We start from the raw sequence: 24,773 nt of genomic DNA, 5'->3' as shown, positions 1-24,773 counted from the left end.
AGTAACAGGTTCAACAGATTAAAACTCTGTAGTTAGCACTGGCTAAATTGGAAGGGACCTATAGACCTTGAGAAGAAGTATAAGTTGAAACAAGGAACTATCTGAAACTGAACTGACCCCACATTGCCCTCAATAGCTCCAGAGAAATTCCTAGATATATTTTACTATTATCATTAAAATTAAAAAAAATTTTTAAGTCCTTTATTACTCCTTTGATTTTCATTTTTAAAACCTACTATTATTACCTTGAAAAAAAAGACCCTATTTTTAAAGCAAATGTCATATTTTTAAAATAACTTTTGCAATTTTTTTTTAATATTGTATTTTTGAGAGTCTAACCTCTACTCTAGATTTTTAATCTTTGCTTTTTGGTATTTGTTATCAATTCTGTACCTTTAAGAACCCAATCTTCAGTACCCATTTTTACTTAGGAGTGTGATTGCTGGCTTGATTGTTCTCTCCCCTTTTGACTCTCCTTTTTCTCCCCCAGGTCACCTCTATCTCCTCTCTCCCCCTTCTTTTCTCTACTTAACTCTGTGAATGTCTTTGGGTGTTCCAGGCTGTGGAGAACACGTAGGGAACTGATCACAGGCTAGCCTGGTCTCTCTCCTTTTGACTCTCTCTCCTCTCCTCCTGGTCACCTCTATCTCCTTCCTCCCTCTTCTCTTCTCTATGGAACTCCATGAACCTCTCTGAGTGTTCCAGACTGTGGAGAGCAAATAGGAAATTGATTACTGGCTAGATTGCTGTATCCTCTTTTGATTCCCCCTCTTCTCATCCTGGTTACCTCTATCTCCCTCCTCCCTCTTCTCTTCTTCATATAACTCTGTGTACCTCTCTGCATGTCCCCAACTGTGGAGAATCTTTTCACCATTAACCTAGATGTTTTATCATCATTGCTGTATGGATGGAAAAGTCTTGAGGCTACTGCAGGAATAAGACTGAGAGCCAGAGGCAGGAGGATTAAATTCAAAACTTGAAAACACAAGAAAACTCCTGACTCCAGGGAACATTAATTGACAAGAGCTCATCCAAAAGCCTCCATTCCTACACTGAAACCAAGCTCCAACCAAGAGCCAACAAGTTACAGAGCAAGACATAGCAAACTCATTTTACAACAAAGCAGGAACATAACCCTGAGCATAAAATATAGGTGGCCAAAAGTCACACCAAACCCACAGACACCTCAAAACTCACTACTGGACACTTCATTGCATTCTAGAGAAAAGAGATCCAGCTCCACCTACCAGAACACGGATGTAAGCTTCCCTAACCAGGAAACCTTGACAAGCCACTCGTCCAACCCCACCCACAGGGAGGAACCTCCACAATAAAGAGGAACCACAAACTTCCTGCATACAGAAAGGCCACCCCAAACACAGCAACCTAAACAAGATGAAAAGGCAGAGAAATATTCAGCAGGTAAAGGAACATGATAAAAGCCCACCAAACCAAAAAAGGAGGAGACAGGGAGTCTACCTGAAGAAGAATTTAGAATAATGATAGTAAAAATGATCCAAAATTTTGAAAACAAAATGGAGTTACAGAGAAATAATTTGGAGACAAGGATTGAGAAGATGCAAGAAATGTTTAACAAGGACCTAGAAGAAATAAAAAAGAGTCAGTCAATAATAATGCAATAATTGACATCAAAAGCACTGTGGAGGGAACCAACAGTAGAATAACTGAGGCAGAAGATTGGATAAGTGAGGTGGAAGATAGAATGGTGGAAATAAATGAAGCAGAGAGGAAAAAAGAAAAAAGAATTAAAAGAAATGAGGACAACCTCAGAGACCTCTGGGGGCAATGTCAAATGCCCCAACATTAGAATCATAGGAGTCCCAGAAGAAGAAGACTAAAAGAAAGGCCATGAGAGAACACTTGAGGAGATAATAGTTGAAAATGTCCCTAAAATGGGGAAGGAAATAGCCAACCAAATCCAAGAAATCCAGAGAGTCCCAAAAAGGATAAACCTAAGGCGAAACATCTATGACACATATTAATCAAATTAACAATGATCAAACACAAAGAATAAATACTAAAAGCAGCAAGGGGAAAAAACAAATAACCTACAAGGGGATCCTCATAAAGATAACAGCTGATCTTTCAACAGAAATTCTTCAAGCCATAAGGGAATGGCAGGACATACTTAAAGTGATGAAAGAGAAAAACCTACAACCCAGATTACTGTACCCAGCAAGGATCTCATTGAAATATGAAGGAGAAATCAAAAGCTTTACACACAAGCAAAAGCTCAGAGAATTCAGCACCACCAAACCAGCTCTCCAACAAATGCTAAAGGATCTTCTCCAGACAGGAAACACAGAAAAGGTTTATAAACTTGAACTCAAAACAACAAAATAAATGGCAATGGGATCATATTTATCAATAATTACCTTAAATGTAAATGGGTTGAATGCCCCAACCAAAAGACAAAGACTGGCTGAATGGATACAAGACCCCTATATATGCTGTCTAGAAGAGACCCACCTCAAACCTAGGGACACATACAGGTTGAAAGTGAAGGGCTGGAACAAGATATTTCACGCAAATGGAGACTAAAGAAAGCAGAAGTAGCAATACTCATATCAGATAAAATAGACTTTGAAATAAAGGCTGTGAAAAGAGACAAAGAAGGACACTACATAATGATCAAAGGATCAATCCAAGAAGAAGATATAACAATTATAAATATATAAGCATCCAACATAGGAGCACCACAATATGTAAGCAAATGCTAACAGATATGAAATTAACAGTAACACAATAATAGTGGGAGACTTTAATATCACACTCACACCTATGGATAGATCAACTAAACAGAAAATTAGCAAGGAAACACAAACTTTAAATGATACAATGGACCAGTTAGACCTAATTGATATCTATAGGACATTTCACCCTAAAACAATGAATTTCACCTTTTTCTCAAGTGCATACGGAACCTTCTCCAGGATAGATCACATCCTGGGACATAAATCTAGCCTTGGTAAATTAAAAAAAAAAAGAAATCATCTCAAGCATCTTTTCTGATCACAATGCAGTAAGATTAGATGTCAACTACAGGGAAAAAAAACTATTAAAAACACAAACATATGGAGGCTAAAAACACATTTCTGAATAACCAACAAATCAGGAGAAATCAAAAAAGAAATCAAAATATGCATAGAAATGAATGAAAATGAAAACACAACAACCCCAAAGCTATGGGATTCAGTAAGAGCAGTGCTAAGGGGAAAGTTCATAGCAATACAAACCTACCTCAAGAAACAGGAGAGAAATCAAATAAATAACCTAACTCTACATCTAAAGCAACTAGAAAAAGAAGAAATAAAGCACCCCAGGGTTAGTAGAAGGAAAGAAATAATAAAAATTAGGGCAGAAATAAATACAAAAGAAACAAAGAAGACCATAGCAAAAATCAACAAAGCTAAAAGCTGGTTCTTTGAGAAGATGAATAAAATAGACACACCATTAGCCAGACTCATCAAGAAAAGAAGTATCAAATCAACAAAATTAGAAATGAAAATGGAGAAATCACAATGGACAACACAGAAATACAAAGGATCGTAAGAGACTACTATCAGCAACTGTATGCCAATAAAATGGACAACTTGGAAGAAATGGACAAATTCTTAGAAAAGTATAACTTTCCAAAACTGAACCAGGATGAAATAGAAAATCTTAACAGACCCATCACAAGTACATAAAATGAAACTGTAATCAGAATTCTTCCAAAAAACAAAAGCCCAGGACCAGATGGCTTCAAAGCTGAATTCTCCCAAAAATTTAGAGAAGAGCTAACCCCTATCCTACTCAAACTCTTGCAGAAAATTGCAGATGAAGGTAAACTTACAAACTCATTCTATAAGGCCACTATCACCCTAATACCAAAACCAGACAAAGATGCCACAAAAAAGAAAACTACAGGCGAATATCACTAATGAACATAGATGCAAAAATACTTAACAAAATTCTAGCAAACAGAATCCAACAACATATTAAAAAGATCATACATCGTGACCAAGTGGGCTTTATCACAGGGATGCAAGGATTCTTCAATATTCACAAATCAATCAATGTGATACACCACATTAACAAATTGAAAAATAAAAACCATATGATTATCCCAATAGATGCAGACAAAGCCTTTGACAAAATTCAACATCCATTTATGACAAAAAACCTTCCAGAAAAGCAGGCATAGAAGGAATGTACCTCAACATAATAAAAGCCATATGTGATAAACCCACAGCAAACATTATCCTCAATGGTGAAAAATTGAAAGCGTTTCCCCTAAAGTCAGAAACAAGACAAGTGTGCCCATTATCACCACTACTATTCAACATAGTTTTGGAAGTTTTAGCCACAGCAATCAGAGAAGAAAACTAACTAAATAAAAGGAATCCAGATGGAAAAGAAGAAGTAAAACTCTCACTGTTTGCAGATAATATGATCCTCTACATAGAAAACTCGAAAGACTCCACCAGAAAATTACTAGAGCTAATCAATGAATATAGTAAAGTTGCAGGATATAAAATTAACACACAGAAATCCCTTACATTCCTATACATTAACAATGAGAAAACAGTAAAAGAAATTAAGGAAACAATTCCGTTCACCATTGCAACAAAAAGAATAAAATACTTAGGAATAAATCTACCTAAAGAACTGTGGTGTTGGAGAAGACTCTTGAGAGTCCCTTGGACTGCAAGGAGATCCAACAAGTCCATCCTAAAGGAGATCAGTCCTGGTTATTCATTGGTAGGACTGATTTTGAAGCTGAAACTCCAAACTTTGGCCACCTGATGCGAAGATCAGACTCATTTGAAAAGACCCTGATGCTGGGAAAGATTGAGGGTAGGAGGAGAAGGGGACAACAGAGGACGAGATGGTTGGATGGCATCACAGACTCACAGACATGGGTTTGGGTGGACTCCAGGAGTTGGTGATGGACAGGGAGCCCTGGCGTGCTGCAGTTCATGGGGTCACAAAGAGTTGTGCACGACTGAGCAACTGAACTGAACTGAAATAAAGAAAAGACCTATATATAGAAAACTATAAAACACTGATGAAAGAAATCAAAGATGACACAAATAGAAGGAGAAATATACCATGTTCATGGATCGGCAGAATAAATATAGTGAAAATGAGTATACTATCCAAGGCAATCTATAGATTCAATACAATCCCTATCAAACTACCAACGGTATTTTTCAGAGACTAGAACAAATAATTTCACAATTTGTATGGAAATACAAAAAAACCTCGAATAGCCAAAGCAATCTTGAGAAAGAAGAATGGAATGGGAGGAATCAACCTGCCTGACTTCAGGCTATACTTCAAAGCAACAGTCATTAGACAGTATGGTACTGGCACAAAAAGAGAAACTTAGATCAGTGGAACAAAATAGAAAGCCCAGAGATAAATCCACATACCTATGGACACTTTTTCTTTGACAAAAGAGGCAAGAATATACAATGGAAAAAGGACAATATCTTTAACAAGTGGTGTTGGGAAAACTGGTCAACCACTTGCAAAAGAATGAAACTAGAACACTTTCTAACACCATACACAAAAATAAACTCAATATGGATTAACGATCTAAATGTTAAGACCAGAAACTATAAAACTCCTAGAGGAAAACAAGGGCAAAATACTCTCTGATGTAAATCTTGGCTGGATCCTCTATGACCTACCTCCCAGAATATTGGAAATAAAAGCAAAAAAAAAAACAAAAACAAAAACAAGTGGGACCTAATTAAACTTAAAAGCTTTTGCACAATGAAGGAAATGATAAGCAAGGTGAAAATACAGCCTTCAGAATGGGAGAAAATAATAGCAAATGAAGCAACTGACAAATAATTAATCTCAAAAAAATACAAGCAACTCCTGCAGCTCAATTCCAGAAAAATAAGCAACCCAATCAAAAAATGGGCCAAAGAACTAAACAGACATTTCTCCAAAGTAGAGATACAGATGGCTAACAAACACCTCAAAAGATGCTCAATATCACTCATTATCAGAGAAATGCAAATCAAAACCACAATGAGGTACCATCTCACACCAATCAGAATGGCTGCTATCCAAAAAGTCTACAAACAATAAATGCTGGAGAGGGTGTGGAGAAAAGGGAACCCTCTTACACTGTTGGTGGGATAGCAAACTAGTAGTGCCACTATGGAGAACAGTGTAGAGATTCCTTAAAAAACTGGAAATAGAACTGCCATATGACCCAGAAATCCTATTGCTGGGCATACACACCGAGGAAACCAGAATTGAAAGAGACATGTGTACCCCAATGTTCATCACAGCACTGTTTACAATAGCCAGGACATGGAAGCAACCTAGATGTCCATCAGCGGATGAATGGATAAGAAAGCTGTGGTACATATACACAATGGAATATTACTCAGCTACTAAAAAGAATGCATTTGAATCAGTTCTAATGAGGTGGATGAAACTGGAGCCTATTACACAGAGCGAAGTAAGTCAGAAAGAAAAATACCAATACAGTACATTAACACATATATATGGAATTTAGAAAGATAGTAATGATGACCATATATGCAAGACAGCAAAAGAGACACAGATATAAAGAAAAGACTTTTGGACTTTGTGGGAGAAGGTATGGGTGGGATGATTTGAGAGAATAGCACTGACACATGTATATTATCATATGTGAAATAGATTGCCAGTCCAGGTTCGATGCATGAGACAGGGTGCTCAGGGCTGGTACACTGGGATGCCCCTTGGGGATGGTGTGGGGAGGGAGGTACGAAGGGGATTCAGGATGGGGAACACATGTACACCCATGGCTGATTCATGTGAATGTATGGCAAAAAACCACCACAATACTATAAAGTAATTAGCTTTCAATTAAAATTTTTAAAAAGTCTAGAAAACTTATTACTTTAGTGATTTAAAAAAAATGAATAAGGCTTGACACTTTTAATCCACTTCTGAAAATATAAAGAAATATTATGTCTTAAAAAGCAAACAACAGGAAATTAACATGTCATACAGTATTATTTTCCCAGATGGTGCTAGCTGTAAAGAACCTGCCTGTCAATGCAGGAGGCATAAGAGATGCACGTTTGATCCCAGGGGTTGGGAAGATCCCCTGGAGGAGAGTATGACAACCCACTCAAGTGTTCTTGCCTAGAAAAACTTGCCTAGAAAATCTTGCCTGTGGACAGAGGGGGCCTGACAGACTACAGTCCATAGGGTAGCAAAGAGTCAGACACCACTGAAGCAACTTGGCATGCAGAGTATTATTAACTAAAGTACAGATTTTGTTCAAAGTTCATGAAATTATGTTAGTGTCCATTATTTATTTTCATACCTTACTCAAGATTTCACATTGTATTTGAGCAGCTTCAACTTTATGCAACAAATTCTGATGAATTCTGTTTTCATTTTTATTCTGTTTTAAATATTTTCTAATTTTCCTTGTTATGGCTTCTTAGAGACATCCCTCATTCAAAAGTGGACATTTAATTTCCCAATACACAGGGTATTAAAAGTTTCTTTGATATTAATAGTTTGATATTAGATAGTTTCTTTGATATTCTTTCTCATTTTGATGTAATTTCTCATTTAAATGCTTTCTTCTCTGTAATCACCCTCTGTGTCTTTTCAGTCTTTTCACCTTCCTGAGGTTTTTGATGGCTAAGTGAAAGATCTGTTGGTAAATGTCACATTGCACTTGAAAATATGTGGGTTATTTTTAAGTATATTTTGATACTGATTTCTAACATAATTCTACAGTGATAAGAGAACAGACTCTATGATTTCAATACCTTTAGAACACGAACTTTTTGCACCTTGTTTTATGTCCTTGAATATGTTCCAGTGTCTCCTGGTTTATAGTTTATGGAAACGTGAATAGAATTTGCACCTGCTGTTGTGTGAAATAAAACACATTTATATTTTATTTTTATATTTATATATGTAGTTTCAGCTAAGGTAACTAAACTACTCTTTATTTTGTCATATGGATTTCAGTTACTCTCCAGTGTCTCTATTTCAGACAGAAGAAATCTCTTTAACATTTCTTGTAGAAAATATCTTACAGCAAGAAATTTCTTTTTTTTTTTTTTTTTATCTGTGATTGTCAATTTCTCCCCTTTGAAAGAATGGTTTTTTGTAGATACAGAATTCTTGGTTGAGATTTTTTTTCCCATAATTTTGAGCATATCATCACATGCCTTCTGGTCTGCATGGCTTATTAGAAGTCAATTTTTAAACTTACTGAGTCATTTTTCTCTTTGGTTTTATCATTTAGCAGTTTGACTGTGATGTGTTTGGGTATGGATCTCTTAGAGTTTATTCTTACTTGGAATTTGCTGATCTTCTTGGATGTGGAGTGAGTGAAGTCGCTTAGTCGTGTCTGACTCTTTGCAACCTCATGGACCGTAGCCTACCAGGTCCCTCCATCCATGAGATTTTGTAGGCAAGAGTACTGGAGTGGCCTGGAGATTAATGTTTTTCATCAAGCTTTGAAAGATTTTAGTTATTATGTTCTCTCTTTCTTCTAATATTTCTCTTTCTTCTCCTTCTAGGGCTCTAATTTATAAGTCTATTGGTATATTTCATATCTCATTTTTCTGTAGTTCAGTTTATTTTTCTTTATTATTTTTCCTTCTACATACTGTATAATCTCAACTGAGCTATCTTTAGGTTCATTAACTTCTCTATTTACTCAGCTCTGCTGTGATAACTTCTCTTGTATAATTTCAATTTTAGTTATTTTATTTTTTAGGTCCAGAGTTTGCATGTGGTCTTTTATTAATTTCTATTTATTGGTACTGTGCATTTTTCTTATACTTCCTTTTCATTTTTTAGATATGGTTTACTTCAGCTCTTTGAATAGACTTTTACTAGCTAATTTAATGTATTTGTCTATTAAGTCCAACATTGACCTGCCTCAGAGATATTTTCTATTGAAAATAGAATATTTTCTACTGAAATATAGAAAATTTCTATATTTTCTATCTGGTGTATGGGCCATAATTTTCTGTTTCTTTGAATGTCTTGTATTTTTTGTTGCTGTTGTTGAAAACTGAATGTTTTATATATAATGTGGCAACTCATTTTTCTGTTTTTCTCAATTCCAAAAGTTTATTGTTGTTTGTTGTTATTGCTGTTTGTCTTAAAAATGATCTTCATGGACTAACTGTGTAAAGTCTCTATTCCCAGCAGTAGGTGGACACTGAAGTTTTTTCTTAGTTATCTTAGTGGTCAGCTAATAAATACATCTCTCACCCTTTCTTAAGGGTGTGTTTGTGTGTGTGTGTATGTGTGTGTGTGTGTGTGTGTTGGGGCTTACATTTAAGCCCCAGGTAGTTCACAGCACTTCCTTAGCCTTCTTCACCTTTTGATTGGACAGATCCTCAAAGAAAGCCAAAGGCAGGATTACCTGGTGATACAGTGGCTAAGAATCTGCCTGCCAATGAAGAGGACACAGGTTCAACCCCTGGGCCAGGAAGTTTCTACGTGTCATGGGTCAACTGAGCCCATGCACCACAACTACTGAGCCCACACTTTAGAGCCTGTGAGCTGCAACTACTGAAGCCCATGTGCCTAAAGCCTGTGCTCTGCAAGAAGATAAGCCATGGCAGTGAGAAACTCATGCGCCACAACAAACACCCAGCACAGCCAAAAAGTAATTAATTAACAAAAAGAAAGCCAGAGGCAATTGCTTAGGTCCTATTCAAGTGTTTCATGTTCAGGCAAGCAACTCTGCACAAGTATGTAGCTTTCTAGATCAAAAAGGATTTTCAAAGAATACTTTGTTCATCTCATTTCCAAGATTTCTTTTTTTAGTTTTTTGGCCACATTCTTTAACCCAGTTGCTATCAACACTTTAAGGACATGTTACACTAAAAAATTTCCATGGGTTCCTTTTGGTTACTTTTCTGGAATAGGGTTTACTCTACTGAGTGAGCTCTGAGTTAGCCCTTCCCCCTTGCTACAGATACAGACAGCACAAATACAAGTCCTGTAAACAGGACTGTTTTAGGGAGCTTCCAGAGAGGTCAATGTAATAATTTTCTGAGGACAGGACTTTTGGGGGATCTCCAAACTTGTTCTTCCACTGATGGCTGCTGGTCTACTATTTTCAAGCCTGCCATAGTGCTAGGGAGAGAGGTATTGGAAGTTGGCAAGTTAAAATATTACAAAGCTTGCTATCCTTGGTGAATGTCAGCCAGTTTTCTTGAATAAATGTTTTTTGAAATTCTACAAATCTTTGGTTAATTTCCAGAGTTCTTAAAAAGTAATTTTGACCATTTTGTCAGGGTTCCTGTTAATTTTATAGAGAAGCAAGTTATTTGAAGGTTTTTCACTTTGACTTTCTGGAGGTGTTTTACCTACATTCATTGATTTTTAAATGTTAACCAACCTTGCAGTTCTTGGATAAGCCTCACTTGGCCATACAGTATTTCTATATATTGTCAAATTTCATTTACTAAAATTTTGATTTTTTTTTAATTTTTATTTTTTTAAATTTAATTTAATTTTATTTTTTAACTTTACAATATTGTATTGGTTTTGCCATATATCAACATGAATCCGCCACAGGTATACATGTGTTCCCCATCCTGAACCCTCCTCCCACCTCCTTCCATACCATCCCTCTGGGTCGTCCCAGTGCACCCAAGCATCCAGTATCATGCATCGAACCTGGACTGGAGACTCGTTTCATATATGATATTATACATGTTTCAATGCCATTCTCCCAAATCATCCCACCCTCTCCCTCTCCCACAGAGTCCAAAAGACTGTTCTATACATCAGTGTCTCTTTTGCTGTCTCATATACAGGGTTATTGTTACCATCTTTCTAAATTTCATATATATGCGTTAGTATACTGTATTGGTGTTCTTCGTTTCCATTTATGCTCAAGAGGAATTTTTAAATATTTTTTAAATGGCATGCTTTTTTTAAAAAAAATCAAGGTAAAGTTGTTCATATAGAATGAGTAGAAAAGTATTTCTTTCTTTCAAATTTTATAGACAATTGTGTAGATTGGTATTTTTTTTTTTTTTTAATTTCTTTTGAAGCTTTATGGACCTAGAGTTTTCTTTATGGAAAGGATTTTAACCACAAGCTTAATTATTTCATTAGTAGGGTTATTCAGATTATCTACTCTTTATGATTGAATTTTTGTAGTTTGTGTCCTTCAATAAATTTTTCCATTTTATTTTATAATTAAACAGGACTCTATGGGGTCATCCCAGGACAGGCCCCTCCCCCCATATCATCTGTCTGCCTCTTATTTGTAGAAAATGTACAGTCTCTCAGGACTCCCTTGAGTCACAAAGGTCTGGCTCAAGAATTAATGATTGAAAGGATGTGAACATGTAGTGACAAAAGTAGCATTTGGGCCAGGAGAATTGGTAACAATTTAAAAAGTAAATCAGTTGTATGGCAGTCACAGATTTTGGCATATGGCAGTCACTTAGTTTCTCTCTGAAGTACCTAAATAACAGTATCTGATGCACTGAGTTGTTTTATAGATGCTAAAACATCCACCAAGTGGAAGAAGTTAACTACTTGATGACCACGAACATGTAGCCCCCAGACTTACTAAATCCTGAGGACTGATAATGTTAACCCTTGTGGCACCACCCTGCTACTACATCATCAGCCAGTAAGAGGGTTCTGCACAAGCTGATCACACACCTTGTGACTCCTCTCCCTCACTTGCTTGTAGGTGGGGAGGGATGTGGAAGGGGGGGTACATGATGGAGGGGACAAATGTATGCCTGTGGTCAATTCATATTGATATATGCCAAAAACCATCACAATATTGTAATTATCCTCCAATTGAAATTAATAAATTAAAAAAAATTATTCCCTAAAACCCACTGGGGAATTAGGTATTATAGTCTTTGGACTGAGACAGTATCCCTGACTTCATGGCACTGTGCATCTACTAACAGAAATAAATATACAAATAAGGGGTTTTGAGAAGGTATATTTAAAGTAAAAACATGTTTTCCATTGTTCCTACTATTCAGATGCTTGCTCAATGTTTGTTAATGATTGAGGTTCTAGAGTTCATTTAAATATCTGGCTAAGCCAATTTCCTTTTTAATCCATAACTATTTTTTAGTTATTAATCAGCTCTTTAGAATTATATTCTATAGTTCTAGAGAATATATACATAAATAAACAATACATAATAAACACAAGCATAAATACTACTTAATAGAATTTGTGACAGAGGTTTGTCAGGAAAAACCTTTACTTATTCTTAGGGCATTAATGTCACAGTCCTAAGTAACACATAATCTTCAACATAGCTTGCCAGGAAATATATGGACTACTCTTTTTGGTGAGGCATATTTTAAGTTTTGGGAAGAAATAATGATGATGCCATATATGATATTGATATTTCATATTTCTCCATTTAATATCTCTAAATAATACTCTTTTTCTAGTACAATACAATATTTAAAATTGAACTATTTTGTGTTTCAAAAGGAACAACATTTATCGTATAAAAACTTCATGGTCTTGAAGAGATCTAAAAAGCTCATGTACAACTTTCCATGTTGCAAAAATGAATGACAACTAATTTATGTTAATCAAACAACTAATTTATGCTAAAGCAGAAACAAAAATATAGTACACTGAGATCACAAAACTTATGAATTATCATGTTGGTATCTTGAAATCCCAACAACTAAAAAGATGAGGAAAATCTCAAAATATTTTGGCACATATAGAATTTTACTACAATAATTTTTTGATCCACTATGAAATTGCCAAAAATTCTCTAAAATTTGACATTTTTCCATCAAAGCAGAAAAAAGTCAAAACAAAAGAAGAAGTTATAAAGATTTAATAATGTAAGTGACCTTAGTGAGCAAAAGGACACATCACCAAAATATTCTCAAGATAAACAGAGAAACCTCAGGACCTGGTACAGAGCATATGATAAATGAATTTCAAATAGCTACTCACCCCATCCTCTGAAGCGGAAGTCCTGATTCCAGTCCTGCTGTCTCAGCAAAACATGACAAAAAGGAAAGCAGAGTCTTAGAAAATATTCAATAGCAGAAATAACAAAGAACTAAAATTTGGTTCTATTACCATTATTTACTGCATGCATGTGGTGTTCCCTTCTTTAAGTCCAACTTTAATGAGACTTTCAGTACCTATCACAGTTGCTTGTCCCCTTCTTAATTTAACCTTTTTCATTTTCTCATTCATTACTCAAGAACTATTTCCTATATACAAGTATATTTGTTGTTTTTTAAGTGCTTTAGTCATATCCAACTCTTTTGCAGCCCCATGGACTGTAGCCCCCCTGGCTCCTCTGTAGCCCACCAGGCTCATCTGTCTGGATTTTCCCAGGCAAGAATACTGGCTGCTGCTGCTAAGTCGCTTCAGTCATGTCCGACTCTGTGCGACCCCACAGACGGCAGCCCACTAGGCTCCTCTGTCCCTGGGATTCTTCAGGCAAGAATACTGAAGTGGGTTGCCGTTTCCTTCTCCAATGCAAGAAAGTGAAAAGTGAAAGTGAAGTTGCTCAGTCGTGTCCGACTCTTAGCGACGCCATGGACTGCAGCCTACCAGGCTCCTCCGTCCATGCGATTTCCAGGCAAGAGTACTGGAGTGGGTCGCCAGTGCCTTCTCCGAATACTGGAGTGGGTTGCAATTTCCTTCTCTAGGGGATCTTTACGACCCAGGGATTAAATCCACATCTCCTGCATTGGCAGGTGGGTTTTTTACCACTGATCCACCAGGAAAGCCACACATGTATATACAGAGTCATGTTTATGACTCTTTATTCAAAGAGCAAAATAAAGCAAAATTGATCACTATATCATAACGGTATATAATGCCCTACAGGATAGGACACTAATGCCCTTTTCTTTGAGGAAGAAAAAAAGCACACTAACACTGGCATGTTGTCACTGAGGGGTCACCACATAGAGCCAGGCTCTGAGAGTCTTACTTGTCCGGTTAGAGGGGCATTCATCTGGACCTCAGATTGACATCTGGAATGAGTCCCTCAGCATCCTCAGACAGTTTTTCTCATCATCGATCCAGACAAGCACCCTCCCAACAAATAAGCATTTCCATAGCCAGGCTCATTTCCTTCAGGCTTACCTACTGCATTATGAATAAAGAATAGTATCTGGTATAGTAAACGTTATATTTAGTTCCTGAATAATGAAATTCTTATATATATATATATATTTATTTATAAAACCCTCATATATATATGTGTGTGTGTGCGTATATATATATATATATATATATATATATATATGAGGAAAACTGTGACTTTGAATTGTTCTAATAAAATTAGATAAAATCTATTGGGAAAATAAAGAAAATTTAACTAAAAATTTGAAAAGTAAATAATGTAGCAAAGTTATATGTAGTATAGTTACAGTACAAATATAAGTAGAAGCATCTATGTTCTGAATGTGCCAGATAAAAATTAAAAGTAACAATGTTTAGCATATTTGCATTTAATTACAAGATTATTGTCATTCAATACAAAATGGTGAAGAGGAAATATGACAATGACTCTCCAAAATTATTCATGTTACTGTTTATAAAAAAGGTTCTAAAAAGGGAAGAAACAATAATCAGAATTCCTTGAACCATATAGAGACATTCACAAGAAAAGATATATCTATCATAAAAGTATTTTCCCTTGAGTCTCTGAAAGAATGACCTTACAGACATTGACTATTGACATCATTAGTTATAAAACACATAAGAATTACAACTGTACCAGTGTAGCTGCTCACTTTCCTTCCTTGAAAATAACTTGTTCACTTGAAAGCACGGTAACTTGTTCTAGTTTTTGACCTGCAGCAAAACACCACAAAGAAAATAGATCAGATCAAACCATGCGTGATTCCATTTTAATCATATGGGCATTTCTTTCCACAAACTTCACAGTTGCTTCACGCACTGTCACCCTTCCTATTTCACTTGCCACTTGCTCCCTCTCTGAGTTTTTTACTTTTTGCAAATAGCCTATAATCCTCTCTACTGAACTATGCAAATGACAGAGCAGTTATCTGAAATGGAAAATTCTAAAGTTGTATCTAATAAAGACTATATAATATATAAGTACCTTATGATATAAAAATATCCTGTGATTAAAAAATGCAATGCATGTGGTAGGGGTATTGAGAGATATTTGAGGAAGTTATCAATTAAGCCAGTTCTGGGAGTGTTACTTGTCTAAGGCCACTTGGATGGATTTCAGTAACCCTGATACTTATGCTCATCCTTGATCCAGACAGGACAACTATCAACCAATAAGCATTCCTTACACCATACTAATTCTCTTGAGAATTTACCATTTGCATCCAGCTTATAGGGAAAACAGCATAGGTGGGTATTCGACTTGATTTTAGTAACTTTGGTTATAATGGCAACTCCAGAAGGATCCCAAGGTTCCTCTGTCTAAAAAGATACATGAAGTGGTATTGCAGTGAGGTGATTTTCAGTGCTGATACGTATATTTGGTATAATAGAAACAATCGAACCCAGGTCTAAAGAAACAGTAGTTAACTGTGAACTTGGGTTATATCACCTAAAAGATTATAAAAGTATGCAAAGTATTCAATGTGATACTTCTTCTATCTGATAGATTTATACTCCATAGCCACAGAAGACATGTGTTCATATTGAAACACATAGGATAGGATACATTTTTTAACAAAAACCAGGAAACAATTAACAAAATGAAAATAAGTACATAATTACCAATAATTACTTTAGTTGTAATGGACTGAGTATTCCACTCAAAAGACATATAATGGTGCTAAATAAATATAAAAACAGGATACACACACACACACACACACACACTATATACTACCTATAAACTCATTTCAGATTGAAAGATATATACAGACTGAAAATAAGGAATAAAAACAGGTATTCCATGTGAATGGAAAAAAAAGAAATCTTGAATAGCAATACTTACATCAGACAAAATAGACTTAAAACAAACTGTATAAGAAACAAAGAGGGACATTATATAATGATTAAGTGATCAACCTAGCAATAAGATATAACAATAGAAAATATCTATGCACTCAAAATAGTATCATCTAAAAACATAAAGCAAATAGTGACAACCATAAAGAAAGAAACTGACAGTAATAAAATAATAGTACAGGACTTCTAGGCTTCCCTGCTGGCTTAGATGGTAAAGAATCTACCTGCAACACAGGAGACCTGGGTTCAATCCCTGGGTCAGGAAGATCACCTGGAGAAGGGAATGGCTACCTACTTCAGTATCCTTGCTGAGACAATCCCATGGACAGAGGAGACTGGCAGGTTGCAAAGAGTCGAACATGACTGAGAGACTAACACACACATAGAACTTGTATACCACAATTACCTCAATGAACAGATAGATCATCCATACAGAGAATCAATGAGGAAACATTGGGCTTAAATGAAATGTTAGATCATGTAGCCTTAATAGATATATGTAGAACATTCTACCCAAAAGCAGCAAAATAAATATTATTTTCAAATACACATGGAACATTCTCCAGGATAGATCACGTGCTAGGCCACAAAGATGTCTCAATAAATTTAAGAAAATTGAAATCAGATCAAGCATTTTTTCCAATCACAATTATATACTAGAAATCAATTACAAGAAAAATGGCACAGAATCAAAAACATGGGGTCTAAACAATAAAAACAACAACCCTATATGCAAGACAACAAAAGAAACACAGATAGATGTAAAGAACAGACTTTTGGACTCTGGGAGAAGGTAAGAGTGGGATGATTTGAGAGAATAGCATTGAAACATGTATATTACCATATGTGAAATAGATGACCAGTCCAAGTTCAATGCATGAAACAGGGCACTCAAAGTTGGTGGGATGGGATGGGGAAGGAGGTGGGAGAGGGCTTCAGGATGGGGAGAAACATGTACACCCATGGCTGATTCATGTCAATGTATGGCAAAAACCACCACAATATTGTAAAGTAATTAGCCTCCAACTAAAACAAATAAAAAAATAATATACCTGAAGATAAATGAAAATCTAAAGACAACATTCCAAAATATTAGTCACAAAGCAGTTCTACGATGAAAATTTATAGTCACACAAACCTACTTCAGAAAACAATCACATCTCAAACAATATATAAAGTTACATCTAAAGGAACTAGAAAAAAGAGCAAACAAACCCAAAAGTTATTAAAAGAAAAGAAATAATAAAGATAAAAGTGGAAATAATAACAGAGAATAAGAAATAATAGAAAATTCAATGATACCAAGAATCCCCAAGAAAGAGAGCAGGTTCAAATAAAATCAGTAATAAAAATAAAAAAATTACAATCAGCACCACAGAAATACAAAATATCATAAGAGATTATTATGAACAATGCTGCTGCTGCTAAGTCGTGTCAGTCATGTCCAAATCTGTGTGACCCCATAGATGGTAGCCCACCAGGCTCCTCTGTCTCTGGGATTCTCCAGGCAAGAATACTGGAGTGGGTTGCTATTTCCTTCTCCAGTGCATGAAAGTGAATATTGAAAGTGAAGTCGCTCAGTCGTGTCTGATGCTTCGCGACCCCATGGACTGTAGCCTACCAGGCTCCTCCGTCCATGGGATTTCCCAGGCAAGAGTACTGGAGTGGGATGCCATTGCCTTCTCTGACTATGAACAATATACACCAATAAAATGTAAAACCTAGAAAAAATGAATCAATTCCTTATACAATCTGCCCAGATAGAATCAGAAAAAAACAGACAGTATAAACACCAAATTAGCAGTAATAAAAAAAGAATCATTAATTTAAAACTTCTAACAAAAGTGTCAAGGACTAGATGGCTTCCTAATTCCTAGGATTTAGCCTAGGAATGGAAGGTGGTTCAATATTCACAAATTAATCAATGTGGAATAAAAATCATAAAAACCTTCTCAATAGATTCAGAGAATGCTTTTGACAAAATTCAACATCCGTTTAATAAAAATTCCAACAAATTAGGTATAGAATAAACACAACAAAATAAAGGCCATTTATGACAAGCCCACAGCTAACATCAATTCAGTGGTGAAAAAGTAAATACATCTCTGAGATCAGGAGCAAGACAAGGATACCCATTCTTACCACTTTTATTTAGCATAGTATTGGAAGTCCTAGCCACAAAAATCAGACAAAAAGTAAAACTAAATTGGAAAGAAGTAAATCTGTCACTGTTTACAGATGACAGGATGCTATATATAAAAACTCCTCAAGACATCACCAAACAACTACTGGAAATCTTCAGTGGCTTTAGTAGAGTCACAGGACACAATATTGATGAAAAAAATGTTACATTTCTATATACTGATAGTGAAGTCTCTCACTTCAATATTATGTCTGATTCTTTGCAACTCCATGGACTGTAGCCCACCAGGTTCCTCCATCCATGGGATTTTTCAGTCAAGGGTACTGGAGTAGGTTGTCATTTCCTTCTCCAGAGGATCTTCCCAACCCAGGGATTGAACCTGGGTCTCCCACATTGCAGGTAGATGCTTTACCGTCTGAGCCACCAGGGAAGCAGCATATATTGATAACAAAGTATCAAAAGAGAAATTAAGAAAATAATCTGATTTATAATTGCATCAAAAAGGATAAAATATCCTGGCATAACTCTAACCAAGGAGATAAAAATCTTGCACTCAAACGATAAGACTGATGAAAGAAATTGAAGATGACACAAATAAATGGAAATACACTTCATGCTTATAGATTGGAAGAATTAGTATTTTTAAAATGATCATTGTATGCAAGCCAACCTTAGATTCAATTAAATCCCTATGAAAACATCAATGGTATTTCTTTTTTTACAGAGCTAGAACAAATAATTCTAAAATTTGGAAACTTGACTCCAACTAACCAAAACAAGCTTGGATGTACATATACAACTGTACATCAGAAAAAAAACACCCACTTAAAAAATGAGCTGGGGACCTGAACAGACATTTTCTCAAAGAAGATATACAGATGGACAACAGATACATGAAAAGATGCTAACATTAATAAACATCAGGGAAAAGCAAATAAAAACCAACATAAAATACTACCTTATACCTATCAAAATTACATTAAATAATAAAAAAGTCAACAAATAAGTGTTGTTTAGGATGTGGTGAAAAGTGCACTCTTATGCATTGTTGGTGGGATTGCAAGTTGGTGTAGTCACTATGGAAAACAGTATAGAGCTTCCTCAAGATATTTAAAATATAATTGCTATATAATCCAGCAATTTCACTGCTGGGTATTTACACAAATAAAACAAAGATACTAATTGAAAAAATACATATTCACCCTCATGTTTATTATAGCATTATTTATATAGCCAAGATATGGAAACAGTTTAAGTGTCCATTGATAGATGAATGAATAAAAATATATTATATATATATATATGCAATTGAATATTACTCATCCATAAAAAGAATACAATTTGACATTTATGAAAACATGGATGGACTTATAGAGTATTATGGTAAGTGAAGTAAGTCAAACAGATGACAAATATAATATGACCTCATTTAACTGTGGAATCAATTACCAATACAAACAAAAGACCAAAGCAGACTCATAAATACAGAGAAAAAAAATTGGTGTTTTCTACAGGGGTGGGGGCACATAGGTAAAATAGGTGAAAGGAATTAAGAGGTACGAATTTTAAGCTATAAAATAGATAAGCCTTTGGAATGTAGTATATAGCATAAGGAATATGGTCAATAACATTGTCATGACTGCATATGAAGACAAGTGGTTACTAGATTTATTGTGGTGACTATTTCATAATGTATGTAATAAGTGTCAAATGACTGTTAGCACACTTGATACTAACATAATATTGCACATCAATTGCATTTCAATAAAAATAAATATTAATACATTAAAAGCTACAGTGACACCAATTGATGTAAGGGATTGAATAGGATTCTATTATCCTCGTGGTTCCTGGAACAAATCCTCTGCAGACACAGAGGGACAATTGCTCTGAAGCTACTATGGTTGCTGAATGTGTATGCAGAAAACATCTTCCCAGAAATGGAATGGCTACTCAAGATCTAAGCTTCCCAGTTCAATTTTTAAGATGACTCATGTTGTGAGAGCTGAACTGACCTAAGTCAGCAACCTAGATTCAAGGCTGATGGTGGAATAGAAGGAGCTGATCTCACCTACTTTCATGAACACACCAAACTCACAACCATATGCTGAATAACCACTGACAAAAAAAAAGACAAACCTACAAAAAAGATACTCCACTTCCAAAGACAAAGAAGAAGCTACAACAAGATGGTAGATATGGCACATACACAGTACAATGAACTGCCGTAGCCACCAGGTGGGAGACCCACAAACTGGAAAATAATTATACCACAGAGATTCCCCCATAGGTGTGAGAATTCTGAACTCCAAGTAAGGCTCCCTTATTTGGCGCCTGACATCAGGTGCAGGAGCCCCTCAGAGCATTTGACTTTAAGAGCTAGTGGGGCTTGATTGAGGGGACACCATAGGATTTTGGGAAACAGAAACTACACTCTTGGAGAGCACACACATACACCAGGACCCAGGGAGAAAAAAAGTGACTTTATGAAGGTCTGCAGCCTCAGCCAGACCTACCTGCTGGACTTGGAAGGTCTCCTGAGGAGGCAGAGGGCAACTCTACAGGGAATCACTACAGGGACAAGAATACTGGTGGTAGAGGTATTCGGGGGGTACTCACTGGCATGAGCTGTTCTAGAGGCGACCATTTAGATGTCAACATCTGGCCTCACCCAAGAGCCCTTAGCTCCAGTGCTAGGATGCCTCAGGCCAAAAAATCCACAGGGCTGGAACACAACACACCCAACCCCCCATCAGCATATCAGTTCAGTTCAGTTCAGTCGCTCAGTCATGTCCAACTCTCTGCGATCCCATGAATCACAGCACGCCAAGCCTCCTTGTCCATCACCAACTCCCAGAGTTCACCCAAACTCATGTGCATCGAGTTGGTGATGCCATCCAGGCATCTCATCCACTGTCGTCCCCTTCTCCTCCTGCTCCCAATCCCTCCCAGCATCAGGGTCTTTTCCAATGAATCAACTCTTCACATGAGGTGGCCAAAGTACTGGAGTTTCAGCTTCAGTATCAGTCCTTCCAATGAACACCCAGGACTGATCTCCTTTAGGATAGACTGGTTGGATCTCCTTGCAGTCCAAGGGACTCTCAAGAGTCTTCTCCAATACCACAGTTCAAAAACATCAATTCTTCGGCGCTCAGCTTTCTTTATAGTCCAACCCTCACATCCATACATGACTACTGGAAAAATCATAGCCTTGACTAGATGAACCTTTGTTGGCAAAGTAATGTCTCTGCTTTTTAAGATGCTATCTAGGTTGGTCATAACTTTCTTTCCAAGGAGTAAGTGTCTTTTAATTTCATGGCTGCAGTCACCATCTGCAGTGATTTTGGAGCCCAAAAAAATAAAGTCTGACACTGTTTCCACTGTTTCCCCATCTATTTCCCATGAAGTGATGGGACCAGATGCCATGATCTTAGTTTTCTGAATGTTGAGCTTTAAGCCAACTTTTTCACTCTCCACTTTCACTTTCATCAAGAGGCTTTTGAGTTCCTCTTCACTTTCTGCCATAAGGGTGGTGTCATCTGCATATCTGAGGTTATTGATATTTATCCCGGCAATCTTGATTCCAGCTTGTGTTTCTTCCAGTCCAGTGTTTCTCATGATGTACTCTGCATATAAGTTAAATAAACAGGGTGACAATATACAACCTTGACGTACTCCTTTTCCTATTTGGAACCAGTCTGTTCCATGTCCAGTTCTAACTGTTGTTTCCTGACCTGCATACAGGTTTCTCAAGAGGCAGGTCAGGTGGTGTGGTATTTTCATCTCTTCCAGAATTTTCTACAGTTTATTGTGATCCACACAGTCAAAGGCTTTGGCATAGTCAATAAAGCAGAAATAGATGTTTTTCTGGAACTCTCTTGCTTTTTTGATGATCCAGGGGATATTGGCAATTTGATCCCTGGTTCCTCTGCGTTTTCTAAAACCAGCTTGAACATCTGGAAGTTCATGGTTCATGTATTGAAAAAGGCTGGCTTGGAGAATTTTGAGCATTATTTTACTAGCATGTGAGATGAGCATTGTGTGGTATTTTGAGCATTCTTTGGCATTGCCTTTCTTTGGGATTGGAATGAAAACTGCCCTTTTCCAGTCCTGTGGCCACTGCTGAGTTTTCCAAATTTGCTGCCATATTGAGTGTAGCACTTTCACAGCATCATCTTTCAGAATTTGAAATAACTCAACTGGAATTTCATCACCTCCTCTAGCTTTGTTCGTAGTGATGCTTCCTAAAACCCACTTGACTTCACATTCCAGGATACCTGGCTTTAGGTGAGTGATCACACCATTGTGATTACTGGGTCATGAAGATCTTTTTTTGTACAGTTCTTCTGTGTATTCTTGCCGCCTCTTCTTAATATCTTCTGCTTCTGTTAGGTCCCTACCATTTCTGTCCTTTATCGAGCCCATATTTGCATGAAATGTTCCCTTGGTATAGGCCACTTAAAGTCTTTCTGAGCCCACAGCTACCACTAAACACACCCCTCGACAGGGCCTTGTCCACCAGAGGGACAGGATCCAGCTTCACCAACTGGTGGGAAGCCACCAGTACTTCCCACAAGGAAGCCTGAGCAAGTCTCTTGGATCAGCCTCACTCACAAGGGGGAAGATACCAGAACCAAGGGAAACTATGATCCTGTAGCCTGTGGATTACTTAGACAAAATAAGGTGGCTGAGGAATATGTTCCAGATGAAGGAACAAGACAAATGCCAGAGGAAAACTATGTGAAGTGGAAATAGGCAATGTATTTGAAAAAGAATTCAGAGTAATGATAGTAAGATGATCCAAGATCTTATAAAAAGAATGGAGGAACAGACTAAAAAGATACAAGAAATGTTTAACAAAGAGCTAGAAGATATAAAGGAAAAAACAGAGATAAACAATACAACTAGTGAAATTAAAAATACACTAGAAGAAATCGGTAGCAGAGTAAATGAGGCAGAACAGATAAATGTGCTGGAAGACAAAATGATGGGACTCACTGCGGCAGAACAAAATAAAGTAAAAAGAACATAAATGAATGAGGACAGTTTTAGAGACCTTGGGACAACATTAAATTCACCAAAATTTGCATTATAGATGTCCCAGAAAAAGAGAGAGAGAAAGGGCTTGAGAAAATATTTGAAGAGATCATATCTCAAAATTTCCCTGATATGGAAAAGGAAACAGTCACCCAAGTTCAGGAATTGCAGAGTCCCAGGTAGGATAATGGGCTTCCTTCCTAGCTCAGTCGGTAAAGAATCTGCCTGCAATGCAGGAGACATGGGTTCAATTCCAGGATTGGGAAGATCCCCTGGAGAAGGAAATGGCAACCCACTCCAGTATTCTTGCCTGGAGAATCCCATGGATGGAGGAACTTCGCAGGCTACAGTCCATGGGGTCGCAAGAGTTGGACACAACTGAGCAACTTTCACTTCACTAGGCAGGATAAACCCAGGAAGGAACATGCAGAGATGCATATTGATAAAACTGGGAAAAAAAGAAAAAAGTATTAAAACCAACAAGCAAAAAATAATATACAAGGAAATCCCCATAAGGTTATCAGCTGATTTTTAAGTAGAAACTCTGCAGGCCAGAAGGGAGTGGCATGATATAGTTAAAGTGATGAAAGGGAATAACCTATAACTAAGAATACTATACCCACCAAGGCCCTCATTCAGAATCAACAAAGAAATCAGAAGCTTTACAGACAAGCAAAAACCCAGAGAATTCCACACCACCAAACCAACTTTACAAGAAATGCTAAAGGAACTTCTCTAGGTGGAAACAAAAAGGCCACAACTAGAAACAAACAACAACAACAAAAATTACAAATGGGATCACTCACTGTTAAAGGCAAAGATAAAATAGAAGTGGGAAATCATCTGCACACAAATACAGCATCAAATCTAGCAATTGTGAGAAGTATAAAAAGGCAAGGTATTGGAAATGCACTGGAAATTAAAAGACCAGCAACTTAAAACAATCTTATATTTATATAGACTGCTATATCAAAACTGCATGGTAATCACAAACCAAAAAACTACAATAGATACACAAACAAAAGAAAAAGCAACACCAGCACAACACTAAAATTGTATGTACATCACACCACAAGAAAAGAAAACAAAAGAGAAAGAAAAAAGACCTACAGAAAATATTCATAAAAATGAACAAAATGGCATTAAGCATAAACATTGGTAATTTGCTTAAATGTAAATGGATTATATGCCCCAATCAAAAGACACAGAGTGACTGAATGGATACAAGAACAAGACTTGTATAGGTGCTGTCTACAAGAGACCCACTTCAGATCTAGGGACACAGACAGATTGCAAGTAAGAGAATGGAAAAAGATACTTCATGCAAATGGAATCAAAACAAAGCTGGAGTATCAATACTCATATCAGACAAAATAGACTTTAAAATAAAGGCTGTTACAAGATGCAAAGAAGGACACTACATAATGTCGAGGGATTACCCAGTAAGAAGATATAACAGTTGTAAATGTATATATACACTCAACATATGAGCATCTCAATATGTAAGACAAATACTAACAGCCATAAAAAGAGGAACTGATAGTAACATAATAATAGTAGAGAACTTTAACATTCCCCTTACAACAATGGACAACATATCATCCAG

The 24,773-nt window shown here is 36.5% G+C and overlaps 1 long non-coding RNA gene and 1 other non-coding gene across 5 annotated transcripts in view; both read right to left on the bottom strand.

Annotated features, from left to right (window-relative positions):
• LOC109575289 (uncharacterized) overlaps positions 1-24,773 on the bottom strand; it is a 152,921-nt gene that overhangs the window by 94,216 nt on the left and 33,932 nt on the right. For all 4 annotated transcript variants that reach the window (XR_011562541.1, XR_011562542.1, XR_011562540.1 and 1 more), the window contains 2 exons: positions 14,765-14,841; positions 12,976-13,012 (listed from right to left, as the gene is read on the bottom strand). This is a non-coding gene — a long non-coding RNA (uncharacterized lncRNA). The remainder of the gene's footprint in view (positions 1-12,975; positions 13,013-14,764; positions 14,842-24,773) is intronic.
• Positions 13,999-14,065, bottom strand: LOC139178497 (small nucleolar RNA SNORD109A). The gene has a single exon (XR_011562886.1). It is a non-coding gene; the product is annotated as a small nucleolar RNA SNORD109A (small nucleolar RNA).

This window comes from Bos indicus, chromosome 21 (assembly GCF_029378745.1).
Source record: "Bos indicus isolate NIAB-ARS_2022 breed Sahiwal x Tharparkar chromosome 21, NIAB-ARS_B.indTharparkar_mat_pri_1.0, whole genome shotgun sequence".
In the NCBI taxonomy this organism is placed as follows: Eukaryota; Metazoa; Chordata; class Mammalia; order Artiodactyla; family Bovidae; genus Bos; species Bos indicus.
The sequence above is the reverse complement of the archived record's forward strand: the minus strand, read 5'-3'. Positions and strand labels throughout refer to the sequence as shown.